At 42.8% G+C, this 19,262-nt stretch overlaps 1 protein-coding gene across 2 annotated transcripts in view; it reads left to right on the top strand.

Moving 5' to 3' along the window:
- Nucleotides 1–19,262, top strand: part of DSCAML1 (DS cell adhesion molecule like 1) — a 417,994-nt gene that overhangs the window by 20,174 nt on the left and 378,558 nt on the right. The window lies entirely within an intron of this gene.

Raw genomic sequence — 19,262 nt, 5'->3', positions numbered from 1 at the left:
GAAATAGTCAAGAAATAGAAGATGCATCTCCTGTATCAATCTATGTTTTCAGATTTAAAACTAAACACCAGGAATTAGGCAAAAGGTACACTTGTCATCACATACAGTGCAGGGCCATTAACTCTGTATTTTATGCTGAGAAGGCTGGCTTGTTAACATTCCTTAGGAGGAGGCAATGCTGGACCTGTCACATGTATTGAGGCAGCCTGCTGAAGCGAGGAGTAAAGCTGGCCATACACTAGTAGATTTTCAAATGAATGTTCATACAAAAATAATGACGAATGTCATTCGCTGCCTTCAGCAGGAATTTACGAGCCCTTATTATTGCAAATGCCTGAATCTGCTATACATGCCACTTGCAATGCCCTGCTCAATCGGACATAGCTGATCCTACCCCAACAAATCTATGTGAGTCAGTCTCTGGATATTGCATGGTGCTGTAGGCTTTTCCTTTCCTGAACATGCTTGCACAGAAGAGGGGTAACCTCAGTGGTGTACTCCTACTTCTCAGTATCCAATCAGCAAGTTGCTGGCCAAGCTGTATTGCTTAACTTCAGTGGAAAAAAGTCAGGTTACTGAGCTAGATATTCTGTGTGATAGGCGTTCTTTGATCAATGATTGTCAACCACTGTGCCATAGCCCACTGCTGAACCATGGCCTCTCTTCTCCCAGGCCTCTAGCCAACTGCAGATCCCTCAACACTCACAGTGCCTTCCAGCTCCTATACTGTCCTCCAATCACCCACAGTGACCAACAGTACCAACAGGCCTCCTGTGAGCCCTCAGAAAATACCCAGTCTCCCACAGTGCTCCCCAGATTGTAACAGAGCCTCCAGCCCTCCATAGTGCCTCCAATAGTGTCCCACAGTACCCCCCAACTTCCTCAAGAAACCTTATCCCCTACAGGGCCACCAGGTCTGCTACAGTCTCCAAACCCCCTCCACAATCTTTACCCCTCCCTCTCCCATAGTAACACTTATTCCTATCCAGAGCCTTCCAGCATTTCAATGCATTATTGCATTCCCATAGTTTTATTCTGTGGGAATAAACTGTATTTACTGTTGGTATGGAAGGTTTTGGAATAATTTACTGGGCCCTGGTCCAAAGAAGGTTGAGAACCACTGACTTAGATCACAATAAAACTACATACATTTTGACAAGGCAAGCCAAGCTGCAACAAGCAAGGACAGCAGGCTATTGGCATGCATTCAAAATGGTATCTACTTAAGATACAAGACTATAATTCTACCACTTCATAAAACTCTGGTTCGGTCACATCATGAGTTTCTGTCCAGTTCTGGTCACAGTGCTCAGAAAGGGCTGAAGGACCTCCGTTTTGAGGAAAAACTACAAACATTAAACTTATTCTTCCTGGAGAAGAGAACTTCAGAAAGAATATGATCACAATATACAAATCTTTAAATGGAGACTGTAGTTTGAGAGGAAACTATTTAACCCAAGGTCTCTAAAGAAGACACGCGGTAACACACTAAAACTGGGCGAGAAGCTGTTCAGTCTTAAGCTTCATAAGGGATTCTTTACTGTTCGCGCAGTAAGGATGTGGAACTCCCTTTCACAGTTGGTGGTGTCAGCAGGGAGCGTAGATAAATAAAAAAATACTTTCAGATGTGTTTCTAAGCAAACACAGTCTACAGGTTATAGAAGGTGTAAGTGACATAAACACACATTCAGGTTGAACTTGGTGGACTGGTGTCTTTGGTCAACCTTTCCAACTATGTAACTATATATTGAACTATGTAAGATGATTTTTATCTACACTATATTGCCAAAAGTTTTGGGACACTCCTCCAAATCATTGGATTCAGGTGTTCCAATCACCTCCTTGGCCACAGGTGTATAAAATCAAGCACCTAGGCATGCAAACTTCTTCAACAAACATTTGTGAAAGAATGGGTCACTCTCAGGAGCTCCGTGAATTCAAACATGGTACCATGATAGGTTCCATTCGTGAAATTTCCTTGTTACTAAATATTCCACAGTCAACTGTTAGTGGTATTATAACAAAGTGGAAGCAACTGGGAACAACAGCAACTCAGCCACCAAGTGGTAGGCCACATAAAATGACTGAGCGGGGTCAGCACATGCTGAAGCGCACAGAAGTCGCCAACTGTCTGCAGAGTCAATAGCTAAAGATCTCCAAACTTTCTGTGGCCTTCAGATTAGCACAGCAACAGTGCATAGAGAGCTTTTTGGAATGGGTTTCCATGGCAGAGCAGCTGCATCCAAGCCTTATATCACCAAGTGCAATGCAAAGCATCACATGCAGTGGTGTAAAGCACGCCGCCACTGCACTTTAGAGCAGTGGAGACACTTCTCTGTCTGGCAATCCGATGGACGTGTCTGGGTTTGGCGGTTGACAGGAGAACGGTACTTGCCTGACTGCACTGTGCCAAGTGTAAAGTTTGGTGGAGGAGGTATTATGGTATTAGGCTCTTTTTCAGGGGTCGGGCTTGGTCCCTTAGTTCCAGTGAAGGGAACTCTTAAGGTGTCAGCATACCAAGACATTTTGGACAATTTCATGCTCCCAACTTTGTGTGAACAGTTTGGGGATGGCCCCTTCCTGTTCCAATATAAGCATGTGCACCAGTGCACAAAGCAAGGTCCATAAAGATATGGGTGAGTGCGTTTGGAGTGGAGGAACGTGACTGGCCTGCACAGAGTCCTGACCTTAACCTGATGGAACACCTGAAATCAACCTAATAGAACACCTTTGGGATGAATTAGAGTGGAGAGTCAGTGCCTGACCTCACAAATGTGCTTCAGGAAGAATGGTCAATCGTTCCCATAGACACTCCTAAACCTTGTGGACAGCCTTCCCAGAAGAGCTGAAGCTGGTTTAGCTGCAAAGGGTGGGCCAACTCATTATTGAACCCTAATGGACTAAGACTGGGATGCCATTAAAGTTCATGTGCATGTACAGGCAGGCGTCCCAATACTTTTGTCAATATAGTATATCTATTTCATCTGTTGAAGTTCACCTTTATCTAAACTAACATGACTCAGTCCAATATATAACAAATTAGTCCCAACATTACATTAGGCACACATACCTGTTATGGGTCACCGATGGTTCACCACCATATATGACAATACTGGCTCCAAAGGCAGAAGGCATAACATAAATTGAATTGTCTCAGCTTTCTGTATTTCAGGTTGTCTTTAGCATTTTTATTCCTTGTTTGTATTGTTGTCAGAACTGTTGTCAGAGTGTTTGTGGACTATAAGTCACTTGTACCTGATCATAGGCTTGTTTAATGTCATGGTAATACAGATTATGCTCAATAAATGTAGGCTTGCTGTTTAGGGAAAAACACTAACTTTGTACTGTTTACAGTAGTTTCAGAATGCAATTTACGCTGTTTTATGATTGCATGAAAAGATCAGGTCAGAAGAAAACAGGGTGTGGGGCTCAACCTTGTTTGATGAAAAAATACCCTCTCTTACTACAAATTATCATGCAAACATTATGTATAATACAATAAAACACAAGGGTTGATGTGGAGTTCTGCTGGATAAAGCTTAGTTTAAAAATAATAATCCTGACATTTGAAGCATTTATTTAAAAGGTTTTATATTTGGTCAGAGCTTTGCGTGTGCAAGATCCCAGGATATCCCTGCCTGATGGGATAGCTTAAAAGCCAGTAAAATAAAATTTTTTAAACTTTTGAAGTCAGGTGGGGGAAATACTATAAATGCAGATTTTAGATGGAAAAGGAGAGTAGATGTAATCTCTAAGGGTCGCCATACACATTACAATCTGACTGTACAATCTTTGTACAGTCAGCTTTAAATTTATCAAAAATTGTAATATGAGGATGCAACTAATCTACTAAATGAATCTGTATTCATTCAGGCAGACCCTTCACAATACATATATGTTGATAGATAACAAGGGGACCACACAGTCAGATTTTAAAGGATATGTTAACCTTTTAAAAAAAAAAAAACAAATTCACATCTTTTTGCAGGTAAAAAAACATGCATTTATTATTTTTTTTACTTTGAGCCCTTAAAGCATTGCACCTGCAATCAGCAGATTGCAGGTGCTATGCAGGACTCCTGCAGACCTGTCAGTGTATCTGTGTGCTTATACCTCATACGGGCAGGCAGATACACACTGTCAGAAAGAGACAAAGCATGGCGCTCAACAGCACTGTGCTAGGGCATTAAAAACTACAAGCCAACATCCGCAAAGGCTGTCAGTTCTTGTAGTGCCCATTCACAGAACTCTGTAAATGAATGACCTGGGCAAGGAGTGAAGGCTAAAAGATCGCCTGCTAGCTCTCACTAGATACAGCTGAGCAGGCAGCAGTTGCAGAAGTAGGAACATGTTTCATGTTCCACTATAAAAACAGGTGGAACATGTAACATGTTCCCAAAGGTGAACGTATCCTCTAAAGCGGTACTGATGTCTGAAAATATTAATTAAAAAAAAGAAAAAAAATCTTCCCTCTGCAAGTTAAGGTCATAAAAGTAATAGCATGCATCGAATACTAGCCCATTATGAAAGGCTTACCTGTAAAAGGCATCCCTCCAGCAGCGTGCTGTCACCACTGACAGGGCTTCCATCTTCATGGGTTCCATTTGTTTGAATGCCCAAGCCGCAATGATGTCATAGTGCTCTGAATGGACTGCATGCGCTGGTGACGTCACTGGATGCTACAAATATGAATATCTTCTAAATGGTGCACATTTAGAAGATATTCCTTTGACAACTTGTAAAAGTGACCAAGCGGTGTTTAGTACTGTTATAACGTGTGATGATCCTAAAGTGACACTAGACCATGTCCTTATTCTCCAAATATAATCCATACACGTCCACTACTTAATAGTCATGTAATCTATTTTCCATTCATTTGCTTCTTACTGTGTTTTTCTACCTCCTTGCAAAGTCCTCTGTGAGCTCCCGAACCTCTACTTTCCTCCCTCACTTCCTTGTTTGGAATGAGAAGTGCACATTAGCTGCAATCATGTGCACTGCTCTATGCACACTACAAATCCCATAGTCTATCTCAGGACCGAGAAAGAGAGGGTGTCTACGTTCCTACATACAGTGAGATCATTTAGAACACGAGTGCCAAACTGGCAGCCCACCAGCTGTTGCTAAACTACAAGTCCCATGAGGCATTGCAAGATTGACAGTTACAAGCATGACTCCCAAAGGCAGAGGCATGGTGGAACTTCTAGTTTCGCAAAAGCTGGAGGGCCAGACCCCTGATTTAACATGAATTTAGTCTCCCTCTAACAGTCAGATCACAGCAGCAAAAAAGGGAATTTGGAGGAGGCTGAGAGCATTAGAAGGTGCTTTTTTAGTTCACAATACTTGAATGGAAATTTTAGTGTCGCTGTAACTGGATGACATTTGGGGGGTCATTTACAAAGGAGAGCAGATAGCTCCGTAGTACTTTTCAAGGTTACAACCCATGGGGTAGAGCCTGCAATAGCTTACGGCATTATCTCTGCCTAATGCACCATAAAGAACTCCATAACTGGAGTAGAAGGCAGCCACATGACCTTGACAGGTCACAAAACCAAGCTGTCTTCCTCCTGGCTTTTTTTTTTCCCATTCCACTGAAAAGTGCTCAGTTGGCTTCAGAATCCCTACACTTCCTGATTTCTTGCATAGGCAAGAATGATGTTTGTGTGGATTGCTCCCCTTCATATGTGCAGATGTGCTGCAGGGCTTTGGGTCCCAAGTGAGTCCTGTGGCACATCTGCGCATGCACTGGCTTCCCCAAATATTTGCACATACACAGGATCCCCCACACATGTGCAAAGATGGCAATTATGGAAGTCCTAAACATCTGTGGCATGTGTGGGTAGTCTTCTCGACATGTGCAGGTATGCTGAAGGGCTCTACCAGGACCCGTAGGCAGGGCAAAGCCCTTCAGCACATCTGTGCACATGCCATAATGACGGTGCTGGAGGTGAAGGGTTGGAGCCAATACATAGGGGACTAAAGTTCTCTTTAAGGGCCGGTTCACACCATAGAAACACAGTCTGCATGCATTCCAGATACGCTTCTGCATGCACGTTTTTGATGCATTCTAGTGTGTTTTATGCATTTATAATGCATTAAGGTGCATTTTCCCCTCTTTTTTTATTCATCTTAAATAAGGACATGCATTCCAGTACAGTTCAGTGCATGTGATTGTGTGCAATTTGAGTTGCATCAGAAATCACAAATCGTGTGAACCAGGCATAAATATCTTATTTTGTTCAACATAGAGAAAATAACAGGTTCACTTTACTAGAGGGACCATAGGCATCCTTTTCTCTCCGTGTGTTACCGGTACAACTGATCTGTCATTGGAACAACAAGAAATATTGGGTATGTCAAAATATGGGGGAACACATATCCCCTCTCTGGCTACAGCTGCCAATCATAGGCCTGAGCACTGACAATGGGGAGGAGCTTGCTGAGCCCTGTACAGGTTTCAACAAAGGGGTGGCAGATGGTGCAGAAAAGGTTAGCACAGACTTCCTCTGGAGCCTCGTAATAATGAACCTGTTACTTTATATGAGCAAAAACGTGTTTGCTTTAATTCAAATTTGTCATCTGAACAAGCTTATATTTCATGTTTTCTGTATATTTGCATTCGAGATCTAGGCAAATAGTACAATCATTATTATGCAAGGAAGTGACTGTTTACTTTTGCATTGCTTCCCCTTAGATGAGACTTATGAGAAGGTATCCCTGCATTTTTTACACAAGCACATGCAATTGTAACGGTTGGGGCTTCTTCACCTGTACTACAGGGTGTATTTTATGTCCCAAGCAAATGCAGAATTCTGCTAACAGGAAGTTGAATGAATTGGGTCTGTGGCGAAGGAGGACACAGAGGGCATCACTTAAATGTAGAGGGTGCTTTTTCATTCAGCCATGTCCACCATCATGTGATCCACTGCAGTGCCTCTCCTGAGAATGGAGACCGGTGGACCAGGGCTGCAGTCGCACCTCCCACGAACCAGTCCTCTCATCGGGATTGTCATCGCACCACTGTAGTCTTCTGGAGCCGATGTTTCCACCAATACAGATCCTCATTGCCCAGGCAGCAACATGGGCCACCCTGAGAAGGACACTTCCGTCCTGCAGGCCAAAAATTAGACAATTCAGAACCTGGTGCTTTATGTGACAATGGATTCAGGTAAATAAAAGTGTCTTTTAGAATAGATTTTTTTGTAAATCAAAATGGTGATTGGAGGGGGGGGGAGAGGTGGCTAGGAGTTAATGCAAGTGGAACAGCATTATTATAATTATTCCCTGGAATACCATCTCTAGTAGTCCGGTAGTCCATTCGCCAGCATTATAAAGCTGGTTTTACCTTCTAGGAAAACATGACGTAAGGGTGCCACCATTCATTGGCATGCATAACCAAGATTCAGTGTGTCTCATAGGATATCTCCACAAAGCTGGCCACACAAGGTGTGAGTGGCCTTGCAAGCGACACCCAGCCTGACAAAAGTTGATTTAAAAATTGACTTAGCCAGGTGGAAAATTATCAGCCAAAGAGTGACTGCATCTTATATTAGATGTAGTCACTGTTCGGGTATACAATAGTCAGCAGTGAAGATTCCGCTGTGTATGATCAGCTTAAAGCAGAATTGTACCCATAACAATTTGATCAAATATAATCTTCTTTATAGCAAGGAACATACATTACACATTAATAATCATGCTACCAAAATTAGTGTGCGCTGTAAATTGCCTCCAGCCTCCTGTTTCTTCTGGCTGGCGGCTGCCATTTTGCCGAAGCCCAGGGCCCCTGAGCAGCAGTAAATCTTTAGGCTGTCAGCAGATCAGCCTCTAGTGGCTCTGATTTTAGGCACAGTTCCGAAAAATAGAAACTGAGCATGTGCAGAGCAGGGTGAGACAGTGTATTCCTGAATTTTAAACAGTACAAGCACTTATTTTTAACGTTTTACATTGATATACCTGCAAACGGGGTCCGCCTGAAGTGGCCTAGCTGGACTTAATTTTCTGACTAAAGTTCCACTTTCAAACACTTCAAGCAGGCAGGTTCGTTATTGCAGAAGAGATCTGCAGTGCCTCCTCTGCAACAAAATAAAACTAAATGATCACAGTCTTCTTTAGAATGTACTGGATCACAGGAGTATCATTCTGGGCTGCCCAATGAAGATGGCCACAGCCTGGCACCCAGAAGAAGCTGGGTAGAAGATGCCAGAGCTGTCAAGGGACATCAGACTGTTGAAGGAAAGGTAAGTATCATGGAGTTTCGTTCTACTTTAAAGCATTATTAAATCCAAAACCAAATGTATTAGATTGCAGCTTACAAATCATTAAACGTGGTGACTGCATTAGTTCATTTGGATTTCTGCCTCTGTTTTCACCTGGTGATCTGACCAGTGACACTCCCCCTGTATTAGTGAGACACCACTGCATCTGTAGAACTCAGAGTAGACTAAATTAAGGAGGCTGGCAGGTGATACATATATATATATATACAGTGGGGATCGAAAGTTTGGGCACCCCAGCTAAAAATTTGTATTAATGTGCATAAAGAAGCCAAGGAAAGATGGAAAAATCTCCAAAAGGCATCAAATTACAGATTAGACATTCTTATAATATGTCAACAAAAGTTAGATTTTATTTCCATCATTTACACTTTCAAAATAACAGAAAACTAAAAAATGGCGTCTGCAAAAGTTTGGGCACCCTGCAGAGTTAATATCTTGTACTGCCCCCTTTGGCAAGTATCACAGCTTGTAAACGCTTTTTGTAGCCAGCCAAGAGTCTTTCAATTCTTGTTTGAGGTATCTTTGCCCATTCTTCCTTACAAAAGTCTTCCAGTTCTTTGAGATTTCTGGGCTGTCTGTCACACACTGCTCTTTTAAGGTCTATCCATAGATTTTCAATTATGTTGAGGTCAGGAGATTGTGAAGGCCATGGCAAAACCTTCAGTTTACGCCTCTTGATGTAATCCCCCGTGGATTTCGAGGTGTGTTTAGGCTCATTATCCATTTGTAGAAGCCATCCTCTCTTTAACTTCAGATTTTTCACAGATGGCATCAAGTTACCATCCAAAATTTGCTGAAATTTTATTGAATCCATTTTTCCTTCTACTCGTGAGATGTTCCCTGTGCCACTGGCTGCAACACAACCCCAAAGCATGATTGATCCAACCCCATGCTTAACAGTTGGACAGAGGTTCTTTTCATTAAATTCTGTGCCCCTTCTTCTCCAAACGTACCTTTGCTCGTTCCGGCCAAAAAGTTCAATTTTAACCTCATCGGTCCACAGAACTTGTTTCCAAAATGCATCAGGCTTGTCTATATGTTCATTTGCAAAGTTCAAACAATGATTTTTGTGGTGAGGACATAGAAGAGGTTTTCTTCTGATGACTCTTCCATGAAGACCATATTTGTACAAGTATCTCTTTATAGTGGAATAGTGTACCACAACTCCAGTGTCTGCCAGATCTTTGTGGAGGATCGTGCAGTCAAACGTGGGTTTTGAATTGTTTTTCTCACAATCCTGCGAGCTGTTCTGTCTGATATTTTTCTTGGTCTTCCAGATCTTGCTTTAACTTCCACTGTTCCTGATGACTGCCATTTCTTAATTACATTCCGAACAGAGGATATTAACATCTGAAAACGCTTTGCTATCTTCTTATAGCCTTCTCCAGCTTTGTGAGCGTCAACTATTTTCAGTTTCAGTTTTCTAGACAACTGCTTAGAAGAACCCATGGTGCTGATTGTTGGGGCAAGGTCAGATGAGTCTGGGCATTTAAAACCTTTGAGATTGACATCACCTGGTCTTCCCAGACGATGATTGAGAACAATCCATGACACTGGCAGGTCTCAGCTTTGCAAAGGGGGCAGTGCATGCTATAAATTGTGCAGGGTGCCCAAACTTTTGCAGACGCCATTTTTTTGTTTTCTGTTATTTTGAAAGTGTAAATGATGGAAATAAAATCTAACTTTTGTTGACATATTATAAGAATGTCTAATCTGTAATTTGATGCCTTTTGGAGATTTTTCCATCTTTCCTTGGCTTCTTTATGCACATTAATACAAATTTTTAGCTGGGGTGCCCAAACTTTCGATCCCCACTGTATATATAGTGATGGGAGTCACTTTGGGTGGGGGACCCATGGTACCCAGCTCACTTTGGAGAGATGGGGAGACCCCTGCCTCAGCTCCCCATATCCCTCTTATGTGTAAATCACCCTGTGCCTGTTAGGGGTACGGGGTGATCTGTCCTAATATTAGGGTGGGGGGTTGTTGATTGTTTAATGCGATGTGGTTGCATCCCATTGTTCTATTGTGTGTCTTGCTTGAGAGCAAACTATTATGGGATGTATGTTTGTGTATTGGCTTGGTGGGGGGTATTTCCGGCAGCCCTCCCTCCTGATGGGACTGTCTGTTTGTGTGTCTCTTGTTACTAAAGGTAGATTGCCCTGCCCTGTGTCATTATGCAGTGAGGGGGAGTTGTTCCTGTGAATGTGTATATCTTGTATCTGTGTTAAAATAAAGTAGTCTATTTCCTGGTTTAATTCAAGAATGGTGTCATCTAGTCTTGTATGGTCTGCTGTGGTGTCTGTGGTCGGTGTTCAGACAGGGAAGCGGTATCCTAACGGAAGTACCCAAGTGCAGTCGGGGTCCAGTTCTGTTACACACACATATATATATATATATATACTTTTGTGTGTTTTTTTTCTTGGTTATGTTTATTAGCTTCTGAACTAATTTGGCAAAACATAAGGAATTTTCCATCCTGGAGTAAAGCTGTGGCCTTTATACTTCTCATGGATATGACCACCCCTAAGTCACCAGTCACACCACTGCGATTTATGTGCGATTTATGAATACTTTATTGCTACTTGTGAAGATTTACAACGATTTCCATTATGTTTTATGTATGTGAAACTGCAGAAAAAGTAATGCAAGAACTACTTTAGAAATTGCTCTGCAGCAAATTGCAGATGTTAGGACACTGACATTCACATTCACTAGATGCGATTTCAGGTGCAATTTTTAAATTTGGAAATTGCACCTGTATGACCAGGCACTGGGTGTAACTGGTGACTAAGGCTGATTTAACAAATACGAGTTGAGGTAACATGCGCACTTTAATGTGTGTTACTGCAACACACGGACCATTGTATGTTTTTGTAGTTTCTTTTGAATGGCCCCCTAACACACTAAGTTAACGCACCTCCTACATACGCATTTCAGAGCCCCACAATGCACTGTATCCTACTTGTGCATTGCATCAGTAAAAATGGTTCAAGCAAGATTTTAGGTTTTGTGGTGCATTAGCAGCCCACTTCCTCTCATAGGGTGACAACACACACTGCACTGTATCTATGGAGGAGCAGTGTTGTCACCCTAGGTTGCCCTTCTGATTTGAAATACAAACCCCTTCGCCTTTCCTCATCTCATCTAACATTAGGGAGAGTTGTTCTGTACTTCTAACAAGAAAAGTAGTGAGCTCTGACAACAATATTTAAAATTTTAGTTCAGTGCATTAAACATTACATGGACAGTGCATTTCTGTCAGGATCAACATGTATATTCTGTACTTGCAGAAATGTTCTTAGCCTGAAAAACAATGCAGCCATCACACCCAGGGATAGCTTCAAAATATAACATTTTTGTTCTTGGGTTAGCTATACACTATATTTCCAAAAGTATTAGGGCACTTCTCCAAATCATTGGATTCAGGTGTTCTAATCACCTCAATGATCACAGGTGTATAAAATCAAGCACTTAGATATGCAGACTGCTTCTACAAACATTTGTGAAAGAATGGGTCGCTCTCAGGAGCTCAGTGAATTCAAGCGTGGTACCGTGATAGGTTGCCATCTGTCCAATAAGTCGATCTGTGAAGTTTCCTTGCTACTAAATATTCCACGGTCAGCTGTTAGTGGTATTATAACAAAGTGGAAGCAACTGGGAACAACAGCAACTCAGCCACGAAGTGGTAGGCCATGAAAAATAACAGTGTGGGGTCAGCGCATGCTGAAGTGCACAGAAGTCACCAACTGTCTGCAGAGTCAATAGCTAAAGATCTCCAAACTTTGTGTGGCCTTCAGATTAGCACAACAACAGTGCATAGAGAGCTCATAGAACGGGTTTCCATGGCCGAGCAGCTGCATCCAAGCCTTACATCACCAAGTGTAATGCAAAGCATCAGATGCAGTGGTGTAAAGCACGCCACCACTGGACTCCAGAGCAGTGGAGATGTGTTCTCCGGAGTGACAAATCACGCTTCTCTGTCTGGTAATCTGATGGACGTGTCTGGGTTTGGTGGCTACCAGGAGAATTGTACTTGTCTGACTACATTGTGCCAAGTGTAGAATTTGGTGGAGGGGGGATTATGGTGTGGTGTTGTTTTTCAGGGGTTGTGCTTGGCCCCTTAGTTCCAATGAAGGGAACTCTTAAGGTGTCAGTATACCAAGACATTTTGGACAATTTCATGCTCCCAACATTGTGGGAACAGTTTTGGGATGGCCCCTTCCTGTTCCAACATGACTGCACACCAGTGCACAAAGCAAGGTCCATAAAGACATGGGTGAGTAAGTTTGGGGTTGAGGAAATTGACTGGCCTGCAGAGTCCTGACCTCAACCTGATAGAACACCTTTGGGATGAATTAGAGTGGAGACTGCAAACCAGGCCTTCTCGTCCGTTGTCAGTGCCTGACCTCACAAATTTGCTTCTGGAAGAATTGGCAAACAGTCCCATAGACACCCTCTTAAACCTTGTGGACAGCCTTCCCAGAAGAGTTGAAGCTGTTATAGCTGCAGAGGGTGGGCCAACTCAATATTGAACCCTATGGACTAAGACTGGAATGCCATTAAAGTTCATGTGCGTGTAAAGGCAGGCGTCCCAATACTTTTGGCAATATAGTGTACTTTAAGGGCCTGTACACAGTTATACTCATGTTTTGGCATGTGCTGACAGTGTTGCGCATGTCCATTTATTTCTGGTTCACAGCAATGTGTCTGCATTTTCATGGGCTCCTAGTAAAATCTATGGTTTAAAAAATGCATATTGTCGTACCAAGAAAGACAATTGTACTTTTTTCCAAGACGCACAGAAAATAAATGCACAGATATAACAGTAATCTTCTTGTACATTTTCTTGCGTTGGTCAAGGCATGTAAAATCACTCCGTTGTTAACGAGGACTTAGATACGTGTTGTGCATGCCCTTTTTAATTGCACATCAGTAGGCCAGAAAAAAAATGCCTTTTTTCCCAGCACACCACAAAGCAATGCATGCATTTCTTCTTATATACATTGCACAGAGGGACAAGTGCTTTTTGTTTTGTCCATGTGTACATGTTAGTGCAGTACACATACATAAATACATTGTGTTGTAACACAATGAACATAGCATGCACAACAACTTGAGTGCAAAAATGTAACATACAGCCTTAAATTAAAGCTGAACTCCAATTAAGTATGATCTTAATTGCATCCTAATATTGGTCCAGCTTGTGTGTACAGCTTGGATCAATGTAAGTATGCAGATCACAAACTTCAGAGGCCATTGAGAAGCTGGAAACCCCTTAAGTAGTTGGAGCTACTACAGTGATAGCAGCAGTTGTGACATCTCCACCTGCAGGCAGCCCTGATTTGCCTCCAGCAATGGCCATGCTAGCTAAGGGCCCCTCCGACCAACAGGAATGGCCTGTGACATGCACACACCTGTAACAAGGAGAAACTGCACCATCTTTGGTCACTCATATACTCCTGGCCCAATTCCCTTCTCCAGCAATAAGGAATGTCTGCATGTTCAGCCTTTTAACGATTTTACATAATGTACAGTTCTTTACTTCACAACCTTCATTTTCACTCTTCCATACACATTCTGCAAAGTCCATGTCCAACACAAACTTGGGATAACCACTGATTTCTTTAACTGTCCTCACTGCATGTCCTCCATAGTTGGGTTCTCCAACTGAGTCTGTTACGGGCCTACCCCGAAAGGTTCACTTCCTGAGGCTACAGACTTACATACCAGTATACCAGGGGTAACCTTTTCCCATCACCTGCTGCCCAGGGCTCTTCTGGTTCTAGCTTATGTATGACAGGCTAGCCCTACCTACCCAGGGGAAGGACCTCACTAAAGGGGCACTAACCCTGCTTACTTGCTCCTCCTTTCCACCTTGCCTAATCAGAAAACACTCTTTATTCAAGAAAAAAAAAACATAAGGTGTTTTATGAATGATGGCAGTGCCAAAGAGCTCCCTCCTGTGGTCAGTGTACAACCACTGGACCTGGCAGATTATTTGTATAACTGTAGTAGTAAACAAGCACTAACAGTGATGCACCAAACCAGTGGTGGACTGACAACTCATGGGGCCCCCGGGCAATAGGGGATCATGGGGCCCCTGTGTCCTTGCCCTAACTCAAAAAAGCCTATGAAAAAGGTACCAGGGGCATCTCATGGGGCCCCCTACTGACCCACGGCACTCGGGCAGTGCCCGAGTTTCCAAATGGTCAGTCCGCCCCTGCACCAAACATAGCTTTTATTGAACACCTATAAAAACACATATGGGAAGATTTACTAAAACTGGTCCACTCAGAATCTGGTGCAACTGTGCATGGTAGCCAATCAGATTCTACCTTCAGCTTGTTAAACTTTGGCAATAAAACCTGAAAGCTTATTGGTTTCTATGCAGAGCTGCACCAGATTTTGCACTCTCTAGTTTTAGTAAATAACGCCCATAATGTAAGGAGTATAAAGACATCACAGACAGCGTGACCTTGCTTATAGAGCAATATAGGGCTAGTGCTGAGGCATGATAATATAATCCTGGTGGATGTATACAAATGTCTCCATCTAAGATGGAGCTATGTTTTAGGCTGTGATGGTTTTGGCGCTTGGGTTCAACGCATAGCAAGCTGGTGCTTGTTGATTAGTATTTCCCAAAGGACAATTAAAATAGTATATTTATACATCAGGCCATTTTTTTTTCTTTGAGTTATAACTGTAGTAAAACTGACCACTACAGTGATTAGCAGCTTCCAAAGACATCTCTGAGGTATTGGGGCAGCACAGTGGCTAAATGGCTAGCACTTTCACCTGGCAGCACTAGGGTTATTGGTTTGAATCCTAACCATGGCACCACCTGCCTGGAGTTTGTATATTCTCCCTGTGCTTGTGTGAGTTTCCTCCCACACTCCAAAGACATGCTGGTAGGTTAATTGTCTCCTGTCTAAATTGGCCCTAGTATGTATATGTATGAATGTGAGTTAGGGACCTTAAATTGTATGCTTCTTAAGGGTTAGGGAATGATGTCAATGTACAATATGTATATGGAAAGTGCTGTGTAAATTGACAGCACTATGTAGTTGCCTGAAATAAATAGATATGATACAGGCATACATACATACATTGTGCCAAACTGGACCAAAGTAAGTATGCAATAAAGCTCATAGTTAGAGTTCAGCTTTAAGATTATTTATTTTTTGCATTTATATCACCCCAGCATATTTCCAATCATTTCCATCATTCCCTGCCCTGCACTCCGATCTCCCTATCCCAGCTATCCGCACATCAGGCACTGTATGGGGAGTAAGCAGATTAAACGGTATCTATCTGATCCAGTGAAAGTCATCAGCAGACCAGCCATTAGTCATTTTTCAGTTGTCTCTAGTGTACAAAATATTGTGCCTTTTCGGTAAAAGGAGGGTGACCCCTACCTATTTTCTTTTCTTCTCTAAAAATACCCAGCACCTTGCGCTCACGCACATGCACACAGGATGATTTGTACAGTTGATTTACTCGGTTTGCTCCAGCAGAAACACAGGAGTCGGAAGAAGAAAAAGCCCAGGCGTGGAGGTTTGTGCAGTGAAGGTGTTAATGTATGGCACAGTGCAGAGACAAAGGCTCCGTGTCAGTCAATGTGTGTGAGAGGGGTAATTACTGTCAGCCTGGTAATGAGAGAGGAGGTGGGTAGGATTGTAACCTTCCCCCATCTCTATTACTGGTTTCCCTTCCTTCAGCCGCTTGTTTCCTCAACAACGTCCCATCAGCTGTAACAACTGCAACAGGGGGAGATGGCCTTGGAATTGGGAGACAGACTATGACCCGCTCAGTGCCTCAGTCTTAAATCTTTGTGACAAGTGATAAGCCACTAGAAAATCTAATTTGCAAGGGAAAACATAGAGCCTTTTATGTTTAACATAATATCATATTGGAACTGTACTAGTTAAGGGTTTTAGGTATATTCTTTCCTTACTCTAGATTTTTTGGTCTAAGTAATTGACATCCCCTATTTAACATTATGTTTCTCCCTCCCAGAAAGGATAGGCGATATGCCATTTTCTATTCTGGTAGCAGGTGGCTAGTCCACAGATGTCTCCTGTGATTTAAAATATTACAGTCTTAGTTTGATGTTTTTCTTTCTAATCTGTGTGATTGGAACCTGATTTTATATGAAAAGGCAGCATTAGGATAGCACTGTCCCTGTTATATTTCAAAGAAGATTATGTGGTTTTAAGGTCATGTTCCCCCACCCACAGTCCATATCTCACCCCCCCCCCAACTCCCATTATTAAAAATCCATCCCCCTTCTATTCTCTGAACAATCCTCAGTTATAATCCGGGGGATTTCAGTTCATATCTGCTCCTATTTCAATTTGCAGGATATAAGTACTCTAGCAGGCTACACTGTTCTTTCTGTCTGAAATATTCCGAAATCCATTAACTCTTATATTTTCGGCTGCCAGTTTCATGTTCTACAAATAGCCCTAACTTGGCATCTTAACTAAGATCTTAACTAACTTCTTTGCCTTCATTAGGGACTTCTAGTAGGCTGCACTTAGAACAGAACTCCAACCAATCAGCTAAATACAATTGTATATATATAAAATACATAAAAACTGTTAATCCAAGGAATGCCACCAGTTGCATATCCAAAATGTTAATTTATTTGTATAGAAATGTAACTAATACATAGAAACATAGAAGAGTGATGACCAAAAAAAGACATTAAAAAATATACACACTATATTGCCAAAAGTATTGGGACACTCCTCCAAATCATTGGATTCAGGTGTTCCAATCATCTCCATGGCCATAGGTGTATAAAATCTAGCACCCAGGCATACAGACTGCTTCAACAAATATTTGTGAAAGAATGGGTCGCTCTCAGGAGCTCAGTGAATTCAAGTGTGGTACCGTGATAGGTTGCTACTTGTGCAATAAGTCCATCTGTGAAATTTCCTTGCTACTAAATATTCCGCAGTCAACTGGTAGTGGCATTATAACAAAGTGGAAGCAACTGGGAACAGCAACTCAGCCATGAAGTGGTACGCCAACGTAAAACGAGCGAAGTCAGCGCATGCTGAAGCGCACAGTGCACAGAAGTCGTCAGCTGTTTGCAGAGTCAGTAGCTAAAGACCTCCAAACTTTGTGTGGCCTTCAGATTAGCACAACAGTGCAAAGAGAGGTTCATGGAATGGGTTTCCATGGATGAGCAGCTGCATCCAAGTCTTACATCACCAAATGCAATAAAAAGAGTCGGATGCAATGGTGTAAAGCATGCTACCACTAGGCTCTAGAGCAGTGGAGACGTTCTCTGGCATGAGGAATCACACTTCTATCTGGCAATCTGTTGAACATGTCTGGGTTTGGTGGTTGTCAGGAGAACGGTACTTGCCTTACTGCATTGTGCCAAGTGTAGTTTGGTGGAGGGGGATACTGACTTTTCAGTGGTTGGGCTTGGCCCCTTAGTTCCAGCATACCAAGATATTTTGGACAATGTCCTGCTCCCAACTTTGTGGGAACAGTTTTGGGGATGGCCCCTTCCTGTTCCAACATGACTGTGTACTAGTGCACAAAGCAAGGTCCATAAAGACATGGATGAGATAGGAACTTGACTGGCCTGCACAGAGTCCTGACCTTAACCCGATAGAACACCTTTGGGATGAATTAGAGCAGAGACTGCGAGCCAGGCCTTCTCGCCTGACATCAGTGCCTGACCTCACAAATGCACTTCTGGAAGAATGGTCAAACACATACTTTTAAAGCTTGTGGACAGCCTTCCCAGAAGAGTTGAAGCTGTTAAGACTAAGACTGGGATGCCATTAAAGTTCATGTGCGTGTAAAGGCAGGTGTCCCTATACTTTTGGCAATATGTGTGTTTATATACAGTTTGGTCCATATATATTTGGACACAGGCATAATTTTAGTTTTTTTCAAGTATTTACCAAAACATATTCAAGCTTTAGTTATATAATGGATATGGGCCCAATTAGCCATTTTCCCTCCCCAGTGTCATGTGACTCATTGGTGTTACAAGGTCTCAGGTGTGAATGGGGAGCAGGTGTGTTAAATTTGGTGTTATCGCTCTCACTCTCTCATACTGGTCACTCGAAGTTCAACATGGCACCTCATGGCAAAGAACTCTCTGAGGATCTGAAAAAAAGAATTGTTATAAATAAAGATGGCCTAGGCCAGGGGTGGGCAAACTGCGGCTCTCCAGCTGTTGCAGGACTACAAGTTCCATCATGCCTCTGCAAGTCATAGCTGAAACTGTCAATTTTGTAAAGTTGCAATGCCTCATGGGAAATGTTGTTCCACAAAAGCTGGAGAGCCGCAGTTTGGCCACCCCTGGCCTAGGCTATAAGAAGATTGCCAAGACCCTGAAACTGAGCTTCAATACGGTGGCCAAGACCATACAGCAGTTTAACAGGACATTTTCCACTCAGAACAGGCTTCGCCATGGTCGACCAAAGAAGTTGAGTGCACATGCTCAGTATCATATAAGTGGTTGTCTTTGGGAAATTGACGTATGAGTGCTGTCAGCATTGCTGCAGAGGTTGAAGCGTGGGGGGTCAGCCTGTCAGTGCTCAGACCATACGCCGCACACTGCATCAAATTGGTCTGCATGGCTGTCGTCTCAGAAGGAAGCCTCTTCTAAAGATGATGCACAACAAACCTACAAACAGTTTGCTGAAGACAAGCAGACTAAGGACATGGATTACTGGAACCATGTCCTGTGGTCTGATGGGACCAAGACAAACTTATTTGGTTCAGATGATGTCAAGCGTGTGTGGCAACAACCAGGTGAGGAGTGCAAAGACAAGTGTGTCTTGCCTACAGTCAAGCATGGTGGTGGGAGTGTCATGGTCTGGGGCTGCATGAGTGCTGCCGGAACTGGGGAGCTACAATTCATTGAGGGAACCATGAATGCCAACGCTTACTGTGATATACTGAAACAGAGCATGATCCCCTCTCTTCGGAGACTGGGACGCAGGGCAG

Source organism: Staurois parvus, unplaced genomic scaffold (assembly GCF_062004578.1).
Source record: "Staurois parvus isolate SC_StPar_1 unplaced genomic scaffold, SC_StPar_1.0 ptg000207l, whole genome shotgun sequence".
NCBI lineage: Eukaryota > Metazoa > Chordata > Amphibia > Anura > Ranidae > Staurois > Staurois parvus.
Note: the sequence above shows the minus strand (reverse complement) of the source record. Positions and strands in the feature narration are given on the sequence as shown.